The 17,623-nt window shown below is 44.1% G+C and overlaps 1 long non-coding RNA gene across 3 annotated transcripts in view; it reads right to left on the bottom strand.

The window, feature by feature from the left end:
* LOC126085845 (uncharacterized) overlaps positions 1–6,283 on the bottom strand; it is a 79,078-nt gene extending 72,795 nt beyond the window's left edge. For 2 of the 3 annotated variants that reach the window (XR_007519356.1, XR_007519354.1), the window contains exons 1-2: positions 6,184–6,283; positions 1,620–1,752 (exon numbers count right to left, since the gene is read on the bottom strand). This is a non-coding gene — a long non-coding RNA (uncharacterized LOC126085845). Of the gene's footprint in view, positions 1–1,619; positions 1,753–6,050 lie in introns of all 3 variants that reach the window. The other variant, XR_007519355.1, reaches the window with a different exon arrangement.
* Between the last annotated feature and the right edge of the window lie 11,340 nt (positions 6,284–17,623).

Here is a 17,623-nt window from a genome sequence, read left to right as displayed (position 1 = left end):
ACCAATTTATCTTCTTACAGTCTAGTAGGTTACAACTCCAAATTCAGGGTGTTGGCTCCAGGGGAAGGCTTTTTCTGTCAGCTCTGGAGAAAGGTCTTTGTCTTCAATCTTCCCCTAGCTGAGGAGCTTCTCAGGCGCAGGGACCCTGTGTCCGAAGGATGCGCTCTGCTCCCTGTGCTGCTCTTGGTGGTATGAGGTCCCCAACTCTCTGGGTCTTCCCTTTCATCTCTTGAGAGATAAAAGGTGGTGCAAGCCACACCCCAGGGAAACTCCCTTTACACTGGATCAGGGAGGTGACCTGCGTAAGGGTGGTGTTACAATCCCACCCTAAACCTCTCAACATAAAATTACAATCACAAAATGGAGGACAACCACACAATACTGGGAATCACAGCCTAACCAAGTTGACACATATTTTGGGGGGACACAATTCAATCCATGACAATGCCAAAGGGTAAAACATCAGGGACTGACAATTTCTATATACAAATCTACAAAAATTTTACCTAAGAAGAGAACTTAAAGATGTAACTAAATAGTGATTTCTCAATCTTGACCCTATTGGCATTTTGAGCCAGATAATTATTTGTTGTGGGGGATGTTCTGTGTATTATAGGATGCTTAGCTATGCCAGTAGCACCTCAACATCCTTCTCCCTCCAACTGTGACAATCAAAAACATCTCTAGACATTACAAAATATCCCCTGGGGAACAAAACTGCTCTTGACTGAGGACCACTGAACTAGCTATATCATCTCTTCCGTGAATGTTTTATCTGTTTAGTGTTACAATGTTCCATTCATATTTTTCTATTTCCAGAAAGGGAATAGTCAGATAAATTACTTTCCTATCTGTTATTATTTTGTATGGATGTTTTATTTTTTAAAAAGTGGAAAGGCTTATAATCTTTGAAAAACAAAATTATCCTGTGTTTTGTGAAAGGTTAAAGGACAGAGAAAGGAATTTTCATTTGTAAAGGATTTTTCACAGGAGACCTTGTGAGGGCGATGAAAGGAAAGCCCCAGATGATATCGGATGGAGGGCAGGCCTTACAGGTCAATCCTCTGAAACTCAAAAAGACACAATTTCTGTTTTGGGGGGGGCGGGGGGGAGGGGAAGATCACGTCTTTGACTGGAGACCTCATAGACTGAATAACTTATCTTGCAGGGTACTGTATACAAAGCTATAAAGCAAGTCAGAGAAATGTTTCTTTTCCTTCCAGGAGTTTGGAGTCTTTAACATGGGCTGAGGTCAGGCTCATCTCATCTTTCTACTTCCCCCTTTTCTCCCTTGCTGAATATTAGTTTATGCATTGAAAGGCTATTCACCTATATTAACTCTGGACAGCCTGCTCTGCTAAGGGGGTAACCTGAGATTACCTTGACCCTGGCAGGGTGTGGATTGCCAAGACAGGAGTAGGGGAAGGGCACTGCCATACATGTCAAAGCAACTATCAGAAGTGGAAGTATCAGTCTTCATTGCTGATGATAGTCTTCTGCCCCCACTTCACTAGAGTGGGTAACTGGGAGTCAGTTATTAGGGGCTTCTTGCATTTCTTAACTACTCTGTTACTGACCCCGGGGAAGAAAAAAAAAATTCCTGGATATTAAGCACCTACCTTGCCACTGACAATCTCCAATCCAATGTCATCCACTTTGGTGTTGCTGATCCCCAGGAGGATGCTGTTCACTGAGGAGGTACAGAACTCCAGGTGACATTTAACTCTGACTGGACTTCGTAGCCTTCTTTGACTGAAAAACAAAAACACAGCACAGAGCAAGAGGTGAGCTCAGACTCGCAGGGAGGCTGTGAGCTGGACGGTTGTCTGCACATTTCTGCTCCTGACTGAGGCTCAGGAGACCTGGCTCTAACTATTCCTCTGGATCTAGATCCATTACCACAAGCAAGTTGCTTCCATCCTCTGAGTCTCAGCTTCCACATCTGTTAATATGAAGTGATGCTTTTAAAAAACTGCCTGCCACATGCAATCCGACAGGATAAGCCAGAATAGAGAGAAGCAGGTGCATCCTTCCATTTATAGCCAGGCGGGCATGTGGCACCCTGCACAGGTCTGCATTTTAGGCTGTGCCAATCTTGAGTTCTATGACAATGTTACTCAAAGTGTGATCTGTGGGCTGATGCAAGTTGGCAAACTGTTGCTAGTCTAAGACAAGATAAGCAGAAACAAGGGGGGAAGTACTTAGAAATGTATGTAACAATCTAACATTTCCCTGAAGTCCAAGCCCACGATCTATACACTTGTCTCATTAAACAGGGTATAGAGTAGTTTGGATGTGGTCAAATTGGCAGAGTGAGTGCCAGGTAGCCTAAGCTGTATAGCCTGAGAGGACCTTTTTACAATGTGTGGTATTTTAAGTTTTGTCAATATTGTATTATCTGTATGCCTTTATGATTCATTTAGCTTTTGCAATCATTTTTGATCGTTTTTACAATCATATATTACATATATAATTTCAGATTTTAAATTATATATGTTATATATATATTTATATACATATATTTTATAGCTATATTAATCCCTCCCAATAAAAAACTAAACCTACTGCCATCAAGTCGATTCTGACTCATAGTGACACTACAGGACAGAGTAGAACTGCCCCATAGGGTTTCCAATGCTGTAATCTTTGCAGGAGCAGACTACCACATCTTTCTCCCAGAGCGGAGCAGCTGGTGGATTCGAACTGCTGACCTTTTGGTTAGCAGCCGAGTGCTTAAACACTGCGCCACTGGGGCTCCTAAATGGTCAGCTATGTTAGGCAAGTTAATCTGTATAGCAAAGTGCTATTATTTACAGAAAAGTACTGACTAATGACACCATTAAGCCATCTACGTTTAAGTGATATTTACTCACCAAATTCAAAACAAAAATAATTCTTTAAGAGCACTGAATTCTTTAATATAGAGTTCAAGAATATACGTTTCAGAAAATGTAAATATTCTAAAGCTTCTTGAGACTTTGTATAGAATTGTTCTTCAGGCTACTAAAACTTAAAAAAAAAAGATCTTAATTGTTGAGAGATTAGCAAAAGATTGCATCAGAGATACATGCTTAGAAACACTGGGCTAACTGACAGGAAAAACAGGCCTTAAGTACTACTTTCCAATCTGATATGTTCAGGAACTAGCTAATGAGATACAAAACCAGCTAACTGAACAAATAAAGCCAGCTAAGTGTTTTTTATTTCAACTTGACAAATGCTCAGATACTGCTAAAATGACAATTTAGTTTTATGTAATTTGAACACGATGACGTGATAGAATTTTTTTCGAGCTTTACTGCTAACAAACACAACTAGCACTGAACTGAATAAAACCATGAAGGATTATACTGTCAACAAGCATGTTTTGAATAAATGTATATACTGACGATACAGCTGGAATGAGGGAAAAACATTTTGGAAGCGTTACCTAGATTGAGAGGCTTCCGATTCACACTCAGATTACAGTGGATGTAATTAGTGCACCATTTCCCTCACCGAGAAGGGGCTTGCTACAAAGTATGTCAGCTGAACTAAAAAGTATACTTAGTGACAAAGAAAAGCCTAATGTGTAAGTTTAACATTATTCCTTTTATAATGCAATAATACGGAAGTGAATCATCAACAACTGCTACTGCATGTGGAGTCTGGATTTTCATGGAATGGAAAAGTTGTGTCAAGAATTCTGAACTACAAATTCTCAGTCTTTCTACAAAATAAAAAACTAGTTGGTCCCAACTTTGTAAAGTGTAAAGTGAACAATCTTAATATTTTAAATGATTTTTCTACTTCCATGCAAGGAAGCATGGCAACATAGTTTACAGAAGAGATATGCTCAAAAGGCAAAAACCAGAGTTAGAACATTTTTGTGACAGGTTTTTGACATGTTCCATTATTCAACAGTGACTACCAGTGAAGCAGGTAATGGTCTTCACGTTGCCAATCTGTGGAAAGTCATACGCATCTCATGAATTTCACAGAATGCTTTGAATTTTATTTTCCATTAATAGAAGGAAAGCCATGTCTGTCATCAAAAGGTAATTTTGATAGAAGGTAATTTAAATAAAACTACAACTTTACAGGATAAATTATTGGAACTGGCTATTGATTGAAAATGAACTTTGAAATTACAACATCATTGGTTTCAATCTGGGTCAAAGTTAAAAATAATTTAAATTCTTCTCCTAGGTATACACCCAAGAGAAAAGAAAGCGTATGTCCACATAAAAACCGGTACACAAATATTCACAGCAGTATTTATTATTCATAATACCCAACATGTGGAAACAACCCAAATTTCCAACCTTATGCTAAGTGAAAGACGCCAGATCAAAAGGCGACGTATTATATGATTCCATTTGTAGGCAACGTCCAGAATTGGCAAGTCTATGGAGGCAGAAAGTACATCAGTGGTTGGTTAGGGCTCCAGGGATTGGAATGAAATGAGGAGTGATCGTCAAGGGATGCAGGGTTTCTTTCTGGGGTGATAAAAATGTTCTAAAATTGATTGTGGCGATGGCAGCACAACAGTGAATACATTAAAAACCGCCAAAGAAAAAAAAATTTTAACTTGCTGCTCTCCTCTTACATCTCCACCAACATACCTCTGAGACTAATTTCTCTGAGTTTTTAAAAACAAAAATATAGAAGCCATTTATATTATCCTATGCAAATAGTGTCATTAATCCAAATTATATAATTTATTAACAAGAAGTGAGCTCATTTGTGAAATGACAAATGTTTCAAGTATAATAGGGATTCTCTACATCACATATTTATATATACTTCCAGTGAATGTGTACTGATTTTAAAATTTTCTTTTCTTCCCTATGTAATATTTATTCTAATGAGTTATTCAAATGTAGTTTCATTGTATTGTCTTTAATAATAAAAATCTGAATTTGCATCATGTGTTTCTCATTTTTCTAGTAATAATCATTTTTATTGTACTTTATAAAAATATCAGTCCACTTGGATAGGAAATTAAAAAAATAAAACAAAAACTGGTCCTTGACCACAGATAGTTTACATGGTACCAGTCAAGAAGCAACTCTCCTCCACAGTGTTTTTATTCCGGTCAAGTTTTTACCTGCATTTTTGTTACCAGGCACCTTCTTGTTCCTTTGTGGCTACCTCTAGGAGTTTTTACATGTTGACAGGATTCTCCTATAGTTAGAATGCTTATTTAAGGCTCAAAAATTTAATCCATAATAATGAAAGGCCTGCTGGTGGAGTTGATAATTAGATCAGCAAATCTCACTGTTGAACTTAGAAGAAATATAGTTCAATATCTCACCCACATTAGGAGTTGATTCTATAACGCAGAGGATAACAAAAGAAACATTGGATTCAGGTTCTATGGTGCGGTGAATGTGCTCCGGAGTCCCCTGCCTGCATTCAAGTCTTCACTCTGCAACTACCTAGCTGTGGGTCTTTGGGCGAATGAGTTTCCCTGGGCCACGGTCTCTTCCTTTGTACAATGAGAACAGTAATACCTACCACAAGTTGTTGGTGTGAGAATTGAGACTGCATATGCGAAGCCCCTTAACAGGCTGTCATTGGCACTGTGCAAAGCATTTTCACAGAAAACTATCACCACTGTTGCTGAGGTAGCTGGGGCAGTAATATGCTTACCAACATTTTGGAAATGAGGACATTTCAGTTTAGAGAATTTAAATAACCAACCCAAAACCTTAGGCCAGAGCACTGTCTCTTCCAAAGCCATCCCTTTCCCTGTAAGGCCCAGCCTCCTGGGTAAACGGTCGCCCAGGCCCAGTGACGGGGACTTTACCAGCTTCAGTCCTCACGTGCAGTCCCCTGGGCCCAGCCATGCGCCCTGAGGCGAGAGAGCAGAAGCGGCAGGCGACATCTGCAAAGCCCCGTCGCCCCGCAGCTCCCGGCCCGCCGGGGCCTCGCCGCCCGCCGGGGCCTCGCCGCCCACCGCTCCTCGGCGCCCCGGCCCACGTGCGGCCCACTCCCGGGCGGCCCGCTCCTGGTCCCTCCCTCCTCCTTCGCGGCCGCCAAACCCCTCTCCGGAGAAGGAGGATTACCTTCTCCACGTCCCCGTTCGCTCAGACAGATCGCCACAGGATACCTCCCCGCGGCGCCGAGCAAGCACTCCAGGTGACCCACAGCATCCTTCGCCGCACTGACCTGGCCCTTCCGTTACGGGATAACGCTCACCTGGCACGGAGCGGCCGCGGCTTTCTGCTGGCACCGCGCGGCACACAGTCTTAACCCAACGACTCGCCCCACGTGCTAGACCGCCGCCAACAACCGCAACCGCCGCCGCCAACCGCCGCCGTGTCACCTAAGGCCAGCCCGGCCCCGCCCCCACCAGCCCCCTGCCCCTCCTCCCCGCCCCGCCCCTGGGCTGCTGATCCCGCCCCCTGCACGTGCTTCCCTGCCCCGAGCCAGAGGGAGACCCGTCCCTCCGCTGGAGGCCGACCCAAACCACAGCCGGACACCCGCCCATCCAGACACGCCCACCGCAGGCCGGCCACGCCCCCTCCAGCCCCTGCCCCTCCTCCCCTCCCCGCTCCTGCACTGTTGATCCCGCCCCCTACACGTGCTTCCCTGCCCCGAGCCAGAGGGAGACCGGTCACTCCGCCGGCGGCCGACCCAAACCACAGCCGGACACCCGCCCATCCAGACATGCCCACCGCAGGCCGGCCACGCCCCCTCCAGCCCCTGCCCCTCCTCCCCTCCCCGCTCCTGCACTGTTGATCCCGCCCCCTACACGTGCTTCCCTGCCCCGAGCCAGAGGGAGACCCGTCACTCCGCCGGCGGCCGACCCAAACCACAGCCGGACATCCGCCCATCCAGACACGCCCACCGCAGCCCGGCCCCGCCCCCGGCCCTGGGCCCTGGGCATGCGCAGGCTTCGCGTGAGGACCGCCGTTCACCCGTCGGGAAAGCCGCGGTTATCCGCGGAATCCGCCTGCTCCTCGTCGCATCCTGCCCTCCGACGTGTCGTCTAAGTCTCGATACTTTGGTTTAAGGAGCCTTGAAGAACTTTGCCGCGTATCCCCTCGCCCTGTCTCAGGAGGAGAGGGGACACGCTGAGGAGACCATGAGACTGCCGAGCCCGGGCGGGGCCGAATATTCCCCCTAGACGCCAAGAAACCGGGTCCGGGGACGCGCGAGGGGCCACCTGCGGTGAGGGGCCACCTGTGGTGTGGACACACCGTCCCTGCAGTCCACAGACAGCCCTGACAGAGACGAGCCCCGCTCGCGTGACTCCGAGACCCAGTACCCGAATGACAGGGCCCCAAGCCGCGGCCTCAGAAGGTCGGTCCCAGCACCAGTACCGTGCACGAGCTGACCCAGTGTCCGCTGTTTTCTTCCCCATTTGAACTGCTCCTTCCAAGACTAAACTGATACCCGCTTCCGCCATAAAATGAGGAATCAAGGCCAGAGCCCCGGGCTGGACGGGCTGCCGGGACCCCGGGTTCAAGCGGGACCAAGTCTCTGAGTGGCAGGCCTGGCAACTGAGGCACTCAGGCCAGGCGGGAAGCAGGGGACCCCCATCCGTGCTGGAGGCGGCTGCCAGGCACTTGCGTTCCCGGTGCTGGTGGTGCCTACTGGTGCTAACACTTCCTTCTGTTCTGCAGTCAAGTAGCCGCTTCGGCCTGAGGGAGTTTTCTCTTGTCTGCATTTCTCAATGTAGTTTCTGAAAGGCCACCTGGAATTGGTTTGCTTGCTTGATAATTCTTCAGGATGGGTGTTGTTTCCATTGGGTGGAACGGAGCAGATGCTAGCTTAGGAGAAGCAGTTGGGCAGCTATCACGGTTTCAGAATGTATTACCGCGTTTGCATAAAGGAACCGTTCTCCAGTGTTCTGCTGGTATGCTTCTGGGTATCTCGTCAGTCACTCTAGGGATTAAAATAAGGGTTGAATAAAATCTGTTATAAACAAATCAGTGTCATTCAGGTTGGTCATCTGTGATTCACGTGCAACCATGTGTACTTGACCCATCAACTGCCCAGCAGGACTGATGTAGTACTGAGTATGTCCAGCAGTACACGGTGATACCATGGTTATGTACCAATAAAGGCTACATAGGCTGATACATCTATGATTGGGTAAGGTGCATGTACCACAGCCTTGGTGATGGTGGCCTTGGATATGTTGAACTGATATCAGCAGGACGAGTGTGACTTACCTATCACCAGAATCCTTGAACAGCTGGATTTGGATGCTTAATGTGTCATGATATAGGCCAAGCCGGTAGTGCAGGTTATTGGGAACTTATGGGATGCAGCATTGAGAGGTAGGTCCCGTGGAGTTACAGCAACCAGGGGATAGGTTGTCCGTTGTCATCCAGCAGAAACGTTGGAACTTCAACAAAGAGCTACCTAAAAGGGCTAATGCAGCGTACAATTGTGCATATGGTCAGAGCAGATTGCCTGCATCTTCCCTCCTGAGAACAGAGCCTAAATAAAAATGGCAGGTGTCCCTCAGTAACAGGTAGAGCCGCAATCTCTTGCATCTCACTTGGAAGCTGCAAGGACCCACGTAGAACTGACTAACAAGCCCTCTAGCTTCCTGCCATTGGATAAAGATGTTGGGGAGGGGGAGCTCTCATTTTTATCATTTTAGTGAAACAAAATTCCAAAGACTTTTTGTTTTTCTTCTTGCATATCTGGAAAGTTTTGGTCACTAAAATAAGTACCTGCTAGGTATACATTTCTCCTTTTCTCCCCAATTTATTCTAATAAGTGAAACTCTTAAGGAATCATAGGGAAACAGTTTTATATTCATCTCAACCTATTATTCTTCATCCATAAGCTAATGACTATCTTCTAGGGTGTCTTACTTTCATAGGAATGCCATAACAAAGTACTAAAAGTAGGTGGCTTTAAAAACAGAAATTTATTGTCTCGAAGTTCTGGAGCCTGCAAGCCCAAATCAGGACATTTACTCTAGGGGAAGATCCTTCATTGTCTCAGCTTTTAGGAGCTGATGGCAATCAATCCTCGACATTTCTGGGCTTGTAGATGCATCTGGCTCCATCACCACATGGCATCTGTCTTCCCCTGTGTGTGCGTGTGTGTCTCCATGTGTGTTTTCCCTGAGTGGTATAAGACACCACTCAAAGGATTAGGTATAGGACCCACCCTACTCTAGTATGACCATTAACAGCAAAAGAAAAAAATAAAAAAAAAACGCTATTTCCAAACAGAATCACATTCATGGGTACAAGGGTTAGGTCTTAAGTATATCTTTTGGGGGAACATAATTCAGCCCATAACGGTGCAATTTTAAAAAATAATTAGTAAATCGCCGTATGTTTATTGTCTTAGTTATCTAGCACTCCTAAAACAGAAATACCGCAAGTGGATGGCTTTAACAAAGGGAGATTTATTCCCTCACAGTTGTTGTTTAAGTGCTGCAGAGTCAGTTCCGACTCATAGCAACCCTATGTACAACAGAAAGAAACACTGCCCAGTCGTGCGCCATGCTTACAATTGTTATGCTTGAGCCCATTGTCGTGGCCACTGAGTCAATCCATCTTGTTGAGGGTCTTCCTCTTTTCCTCTGACCCTGTACTTTACCAAGCATGACATCCTTCTCCAGGGACTGATCCCTCCTGACATGTTCAAAGTATCAATTTCAGACTGCAGAAGTTGGTAAAAACCTTCAATTTCTTCATTTTTGGCCTTAGTGGTTGGTGCATAAATGTGAATGATAGTCGTATTAACTGGTCCTCCTTGGAGGTGTATTGATATTATCCTATCACTGACAGAGTTGTACTTCAGGATAGATCTTGAAATGTTCTTTTTGAGGATGAACGCAATGCCATTCCTCTTCAAGTTGTCATTCCCAGCATAGTGGACCATACAGTTGTCTGATTCAAAATGGCTGATACCAGTCCCTTTCAGTTCACTAATGCCTAGGATATCGATGTTTATGCATTCCATTTCATTTTTGATGATTTTGAATTTTCCTTCTAGATTCATACTTTGTGCATTCCAGATTCCGATTATTAATGGTTGTTTGCAGCTGTTTCTTCTCATTTTGAGTCCTGCCACATCAGCAAATGAAGGTCCTGAAAGCCTGACTCCATCCACTTCATTAAGATCGACTCTACTAGCTCTTCCCTAGTTGTCTTTTGAGTGCCTTCCAACCTGGGGGGCTCATCTTCTGGCATTGTATCAGACAATGTTTCACTCTATTCATAAAGCTTTCACTGGCTAATGCTTTTCAGAAGTAGACTGTCAGGTCTTTCTTCCTACTCTGCCTTAGTCTGGAAGGTCAGCTGAAACCTGTTGGTATCTGAATACTGGTGGCATAGCTTCCAGCATCACAGCAACATGCAAGCCCCCACAGTACGACAAACTGATAGACAGGTGGGTGTTCCTCACAGTAAAGTAGGCTAAAAGCCCAAACTCAGGGCATCAGCTCCAGGGGAAGGCTTTCTCTCTCTGTCAGCCTTCTCATCAGTCTTCCCCCAGACTAGGAGCTTCTGTGTGCAGGGACCCCGGGTTGGGTCCAAAGGATGCAGTCTGCTCCTGGCACTCTTTTCTTGGTGGTATGAAGTTCCCCTGTTTCTCTGCTTGCTTCTCTCTTTTATATCTCAAGGGATTGCCTCAGGACACAATCCAATCCTGTAGATTGAGTCCTGTCTCAGTAACAGCTGCCACCATCCTCCCTCATTAACATCACAGAGGCAGGATTTACAACATATGGGAAAATCATAGGACACTGGGAATCGTGGCCCAGCCAAACTGGTACACACATTTTTGGGGAGACATAATTCAATCCATGACCTTTGTATTGATAAGCATTTTGAAAACAGGACATTTAGCTCTGCTGAGAAAAAGCAAATCTGCATGAGTTGAGCTGTTCTTGAAGGGCAGAGGTGGTTGTGTTCTGGAATTACATATTGAAATGAATACGAAAACGAAAGCAGAGTAGTTTGTAAAGTTGATAAGAGTATGTGAGATGACAATCTAGATATATACAATCCAATGGCTAAGACAATTTGCAGTGAGAAAAGAACACCCAGGCTACAAATTTCAAATGGAGATAAAAATCACTAAAAAAGAATTTGGAACTGCAGTAAGCCCAGAAATATCAAAGTGATGGCTAGTTTTTGATCTAGATATAATAGAGTACGGAAGTAAGCTGGTTATCGTAATAGTTTGCTATTTGCCAAGCTGTAGCAAAGTAACCATCTCTGTAGTTGGTTCACAGAAAAGTAGAAGCACAAAGATCATAGGCACTGAGGCTCCTCAAAGCTATAGTCAATTCGAATTGTTGCAATCAGATATATTGCATCAACTGTTGTTAATTAAGAAGCAATGCTAAAAAAGGATAGGAAAAGACAAACATTTAAAGATAAGTATCAATGCAATTGATAAGGAGGCCTTTGCAATGCAAGATGTAGGGTAATGCTATTCAGCTATATGCACCCCCTCCCTAATGGAATCAGCTTTGCTCTTCCCCGAAGCATGCTGGGGATGAATTCAGGAAGGGCTCCGGCTAAGGTACGAGGCCAGGAGTGGCATGACTGAGCCAGCTGCCAAGGCCGAAGAATGCCTTAGCAACAAGAAGGAAACATCTGGGCCTGGGCATGAAGTCCCTGGAAACACTGACTGCCCAAGGACGTGGGAGAAAAATGATGAGCCTTGTTCCCAGCTGGAATGGTATATAAGCTTGGGTCCCTTGCTAAGTGGTTGCAGAAAATACTCCAGCCAGTCGCCACTGAGGAGAGCAGCTGCTTGCCTGTGTCAGTAAGTTTCCCTGAACATATGAATCTGGAAAGGGCTATGTGTCAGCTCTTTGGATTATCTGCCGGGACGCACAGTGAGGGTCTTTCCTTGCTGGGGTTGTCCCCCGACAAATAGATGTGCTAAATTAAAGAAACCATGATTAATTATTGGGTGTGTGTGCTGAAATAATTCAGAAGTGAAAGAGATTTTTGTAAGAGTGGGCTGAGAATTCACAGAAGAGGGGCATTTGAGTCTTTTAATAGGGTAAGTCAGAATTTCAAAGGCAGAGAGAGGAGAGGCAGAAATTAAAGGTGGGGTTGTAAAACAGGTAAGAGTAATGAAGTGAGAATGACCTAACACATATTCATAGACAGCAAATAGCCCAGTTTGGCTGAGACAGAGGATTCAGAGAGGAGAAGATTTTGAGACGGTGGAATTTATCTTACAAGCCCCCTGACAGGCTGGGGGAGGTGTAATATTTATGATCAAAGGAGTGTTTTAGGAGTGTAAGATGGCTGATGGAGTCATGAGGGCAGGGACTTGGTCTGTTTTTGTTCGCTGCTCTATCCCCAAGGCTAAGAGTAGTGCCTTTCAAATAGTTTGTACTCAATTATTTGTTGAACAAGTGAAAAAAGAGGCAAACTAGCAAACAGAAACAAAACCCACCCGTTGCCATTGAGTTGATTCCGGCTCATAGCAACTGTATAGGACAAAGTAGAACTACCCTATGGGGTTTCCAAGGCTGTAAATCTTTATGGAAGTAGACTGCCACATGTTTCTTCTGTAAACGGAAACAAAGGAATGCAAAAAAAAAAAAATTTTTTTTGAAGGAAAATGCAGTAGGACTGATTGGATATGAATGTTACCACAAATTCGAGAGTTAGAGCCGCCTGCTGCAAACAGCCAATTCTCGAGACAGGGGTGAGGTGGGTGGCATATGGTATATGGCGACAGAGAGGAATGATCTCCTAAAGCTGTCAATCTCGAGAAACTGCAGTCCAGCTGGGGTTTCATAGGGAGAAGGGGACCTGGGTTTTGGGAATTTGTGGAATGTCCATTTTCCTTCTGTATAGTTTAGGTGATCAATGTTTCAAACATGTCAATCTTTCCTTGCCATTATCCCATCAGCTCAGGGGGCTGGCGCATCATCTTGTTTGACAGGCTTAGATTGATATCACTTGTTTTTCCACGGTCCTAGGGGAAACATTGGTTAACATAACTTTTAGAGGAATTAACGGCAAAATCATACTTGGAGACAGAGATAGGCTAGGGAAGGGAAAAATGGTGCAGGTTCTGTTCAAAATATGGCTGAGCAGCCTGTTCCATGAGTATCAGTATTACACGAGCATTTCTTGTCTATTGGGAGAATGATGGTGGCACCAATAAAAACGGGGAAATCCAAAAGTGAAGCCAATTTGGAGAAGGACATAGGCATATTTAACCAAAGTGAATTTGAGGTGATGGGTGACACATCCAAGTGGGAATGCCTAGTATACAGTAGGAACTAGATTTTGAAAGAGTAACTGGGGCTGTGGATACTGATTTTTGGAATCTTTTGCACCCAGATCATATTTAAACTTTAGACATAGCTAGGATCTAAGTTACTGAGATGAAAACAAACTCTATATTGGAAATTTGGGGAGCATCTACATTAAAAAAAAAAAACACCATTGCCATCCAGTGATTCTGACTCATAGAGACCCTATAGGACAGAGTAGAACTGCCCCATATGGTTTCCAAGGAACCCCTGGTGGATTTGAACTGCCGACCTTTTGGTAAGCAATAGTAGCTCTTAAGCACTATGCCACCAGGGTTTCCCATCTACATTTAGGAGATTGGAAATATACTGAAACTTATCAGAGAAAAATGTACCCTGAATGTCTGCATTAAGTCAGAAGAAAAATGGAATTGTAAGATGTAAAGTCTATTTTATATACACATAAAATACTGGTGTTAACGGAATAAGGGTATTGCCTCTCACTGGTCAAGAATGAGCAGGTAAGGCATGCAGAATTTTCCACATGAGCAAAGTTTTATTGAAGAGGCTTGCAAGCAGAGACGGGAAAGGCCTAAGCAACATACACCCCTGTCTCACAGAACAAAAGACTAGCCTGGGCTTTTAAAAGTTCTTGGGCGGGGAAAAGATTCATGTCTATTCACAGCATAGGCGGCAATATGTTAACTATGTTGCCTGTGCAGTAGCTTTCCAAGATGCAAGATCGCTCCTGTCCTGGAGTCCTCTGGAATTCCTAGCAGGGCTTATTATGGGGTGTTGCCCCTGCGCAGTCTACCAGCTGCTGCTGCTTCCCCTCACTGCCCCTGGTGGAAGGTCACACAGCGGTCACAGGTGGGTGGTCTGCGCATGTCCCTGGGGCTGGTTTTCTTCAGCTGCTTCTGAAAGACAACTTTAAAGAAGTTTGTGGGCTATTTTCTGATACCCTACCCCATTGTTCTGGGGAATGGCTTTGTTTCTACGCCCTGGTCCGTTTCTTGTTACTTCGTTTGTAGATTTGGGGGGCCCTCTGTTTCATGCCTTACTGGCAGTGGTAGTACTGTTGACCTGAAAGAACCAGAGTCCTCAGTGATTTAAGATCAGGCCTATAGGAGAATGTGCCCGTATGGCAATAAACACTCTCTAGTGAGCCTTATGGAAACCCTGGTGGTGTAGTGGTTAAGTGCTACAGCTGCTAACCTGAAGGTCAGCAGTTCAAATCTGCCAGGCACTCCTTGGAAACTCTATGGGGCAGTTCTACTCTGTCCTATGAGGTCACTATGAGTTGGAATCCACTCAATGGCAACAGGTTTGGTTTTGGGTTTTTTTGATAGTAGGTATAAGGAGCCCTGGTTGTGCAATGGTTAGAGTGCTTGGTTACTAACCAAAAGGTCAGCATTTTGAGCCCACCAGCTGCTCCACAGAAGAAAGTTGATGCAAGTCAGCTCTCATAAAGATTGTTGTTGCTGTTGTTAGGTGCCATCGAGTCAGTTCCGACTCATAGCGACCCTGTGCACAACAGAACGAAACACTGCCTGGTCCTGCGTCATCCTTACAATTGTTGTTATGCTTGAGCTCATTGTTGCAGCCACTGTGTCAATCCACCTCGTTGAGGGTCTTCCTCTTTTCCACTGACCCAGTACTCTGCCAAGCATGATGTCCTTCTCCAGGGACTGATCCCTCCTGACAACTTGTCCAAAGTATGTAAGATGCAGTCTCGCCATCCTTGCTTCTAAGGAGCATTCTGGTTGTACTTCTTCTGAGACAGATTTGTTCGTTCTTTTGGCAGTCCATGGTATATTCAATATTCTTTGCCAACACCACAATTCAAAGGCGTCAATTCTCCTGTGGTCTTCCTTATATTCCTTGTCCAGCTTTCATATGCATATGATGTGACTGAAAATACCATGGCTTCGGTCAGGTTCACCTTAGTCTTCAAAGTGACATCTTTGTTCTTCCACACTTTAAAGAAGGCCTTTGCAGCACATTTCCCCAATGCAATGCGTCTTTTAATTTCTTGACTGCTGCTTCCATGGCTGTTGATTGTGGATCCAAGTAAGAGGAAATCCTTGACACCTTCGCTCTTTTCTCCCATTATCATTGTGTTGTTCATTGGTCCAGTTGTGAGGATTTTTGTTTTCTTTATGTTGAGGTGCAATCCATACTGAAGGCTGTGGTCTTTGATCTTCATTAGTAAGTGCTTCAAGCTCTCTTCACTTTCAGCAAGCAAAGTTGTGTCATCTGCATAACGCAGGTTGTTAATGAGTCTTCCTCCAATCCTGATGCCCTGTTCTTCTTCGTATAGTCCAGTTTCTTGTATTATTTGCTCATCATACAGATTGAATAGGTATGGTAAAAGAATACAACCCTGACACTCACCTTTCCTGACTTTAAACCAATCAGTATCCCCTTGTTCTGTCCAAACAACTGCCTCTTGATCTATGCAAAGGTTCCTTATGAGTACAACTAAGTGTTCCGGAATTCCCATTCTTTGCAGTGTTATCCATAGTTTGTTATGATCCACACAGTCAAATGCCTTTGCATAGTCAATAAAACACAGGTAAACATCCTTCTGGTATTCTCTGCTTTTAGCCAGGATCCATCTGACATCAGCAATGATATCCCTGGTTCTACGTCCTCTTCTGAAACCAGCCTGAATTTCTGGCACTTCCCTGTCAATATACTGCTGCAGCCGTTTTTGAATGATCTTCAGCAAAATTTTACTTGGTGTGATATTAATGATATTGTTCTATAATTTCCACATTCGGTTGGATCATCTTTCTTGGGAATAGGCATAAATATGGATCTCTTCCAGCCAGTTGGCCAGGAAGCTGTCTTCCATATTTCTTGGCGTAGATGAGTGAGCACCTCCAGCACTGCATCTGTTTGTTGAAACATCTCAATTGATATTCCGTCAATTCCTGGAGCCTTGTTTTTCACCAATGCCTTCAGAGCAGTTTGGACTTCTTCCTTCAGTACCATCAGTTCCTGATCATATGCCACCTCTTGAAATGGTTGAACATCGACTAATTCTTTTTGGTATAATGACTCCGTGTATTCCTTCCATCTTCTTTTGATGCTTCCTGCATTGTTTAATATATTCCCCATGGAATCCTTCACTATTGCAACTTGAGGCTTTAATTTTTTCTTTAGTTCTTTCAGCTTGAGAAACGCCAAGTGTGTTCTTCCCATTTGGTTTTCCATCTCCAGCTCTTTGCACATGTCGTTATAATACCTTACTTTGTCTTCTTGAGAGGGCCTTTGAAATCTTCAGTTCTTTTACTTCATCAATTTTTTTGCTTTAGCTTCTCGACGCTCAAGAGCAAGTTTCAGAGTCTCCTCTGACATCCATCTTGGTCTTTTCTTTCTCTTCTGTGACCTCTTGAGTTCTTCATGGATGATGTCCTTGATGTCATTCCACAACTCGTCTGGTCTTCAGTCACTAGTGGTCAATGCATCAAATCTATTCTTCAGATGGTCTCTAAATTCAGGTGCGGTATACTCAAGGTCATATTTTGGCTCTCATGGACTTGCTCTGATTTTCTTCAGTTTGAGCTTGAACTTGCATATGAGCAATTGATGGTCTGTTCCACAGTCGGCCCCTGGCCTTGTTCTGACTGATGATATTGAGCTTTTCCATTGTTTCTTTCCACAGATGTAGTCAATTTGATTTCCGTGTGTTCCATCTGGCGAGGTCCATGTGTATAGTTGCCGTTTATGTTGGTGAAAGAAGGTATTTGCAATGAAGAAGTTGTTAATCTTGCAAAATTCTATCATTCGATCTCTGGCATTGTTTCTATCACCAAGGCTATGTTTTCCAACTACTGATTCTCCTTCTTTGTTTCCAGCTTTTGCATTCCAATCGCCAGTAATTATCAATGCATTTTGATTGCATATTCAATCAATTTCAGACTGCAGCAGCTGATAAAAATCTTCTATCTCTTCATCTTTTGCCCTAGTGGTTGGTACATAAATTTGAATAATAGTCGTATTGACTGGTCTTCCTTGTAGACATATGGATATTATCCTATCACTGACAGCATTGCACTTCATGATAGACCTTGAAATGTTCTTTTTGACAATGAATCCAACACCATTCCTCTTCAAGTTGTCATTCCCAGCATAAGAGACTATATGATTGTCCAATTCAAAATGGCCAATACCAATCCATTTCAGCTCACTAACCAAAGGATCAGCAGTTCGAATCCTCCAGGCGCTCCTTGGAAACTCTATGCGGAAGTTCTACTCTGTCCTATAGGGTCGCTATGAGTCAGAATCGACTTGACGGCACTGGGTGGTTTTTAATGCCTAGGATATCGATGTTTATGCCTTCCATTTCATTTTTGACAATTTCCAATTTTCCTAGATTCATACTTCGTGCATTCCAGATTCCGAAATTTAATGGATGTTTGC

This window comes from Elephas maximus, chromosome 11, assembly GCF_024166365.1.
Source record: "Elephas maximus indicus isolate mEleMax1 chromosome 11, mEleMax1 primary haplotype, whole genome shotgun sequence".
Classification (NCBI taxonomy): domain Eukaryota; kingdom Metazoa; phylum Chordata; class Mammalia; order Proboscidea; family Elephantidae; genus Elephas; species Elephas maximus.
This window is presented reverse-complemented; position numbering and strand designations above follow the sequence as displayed.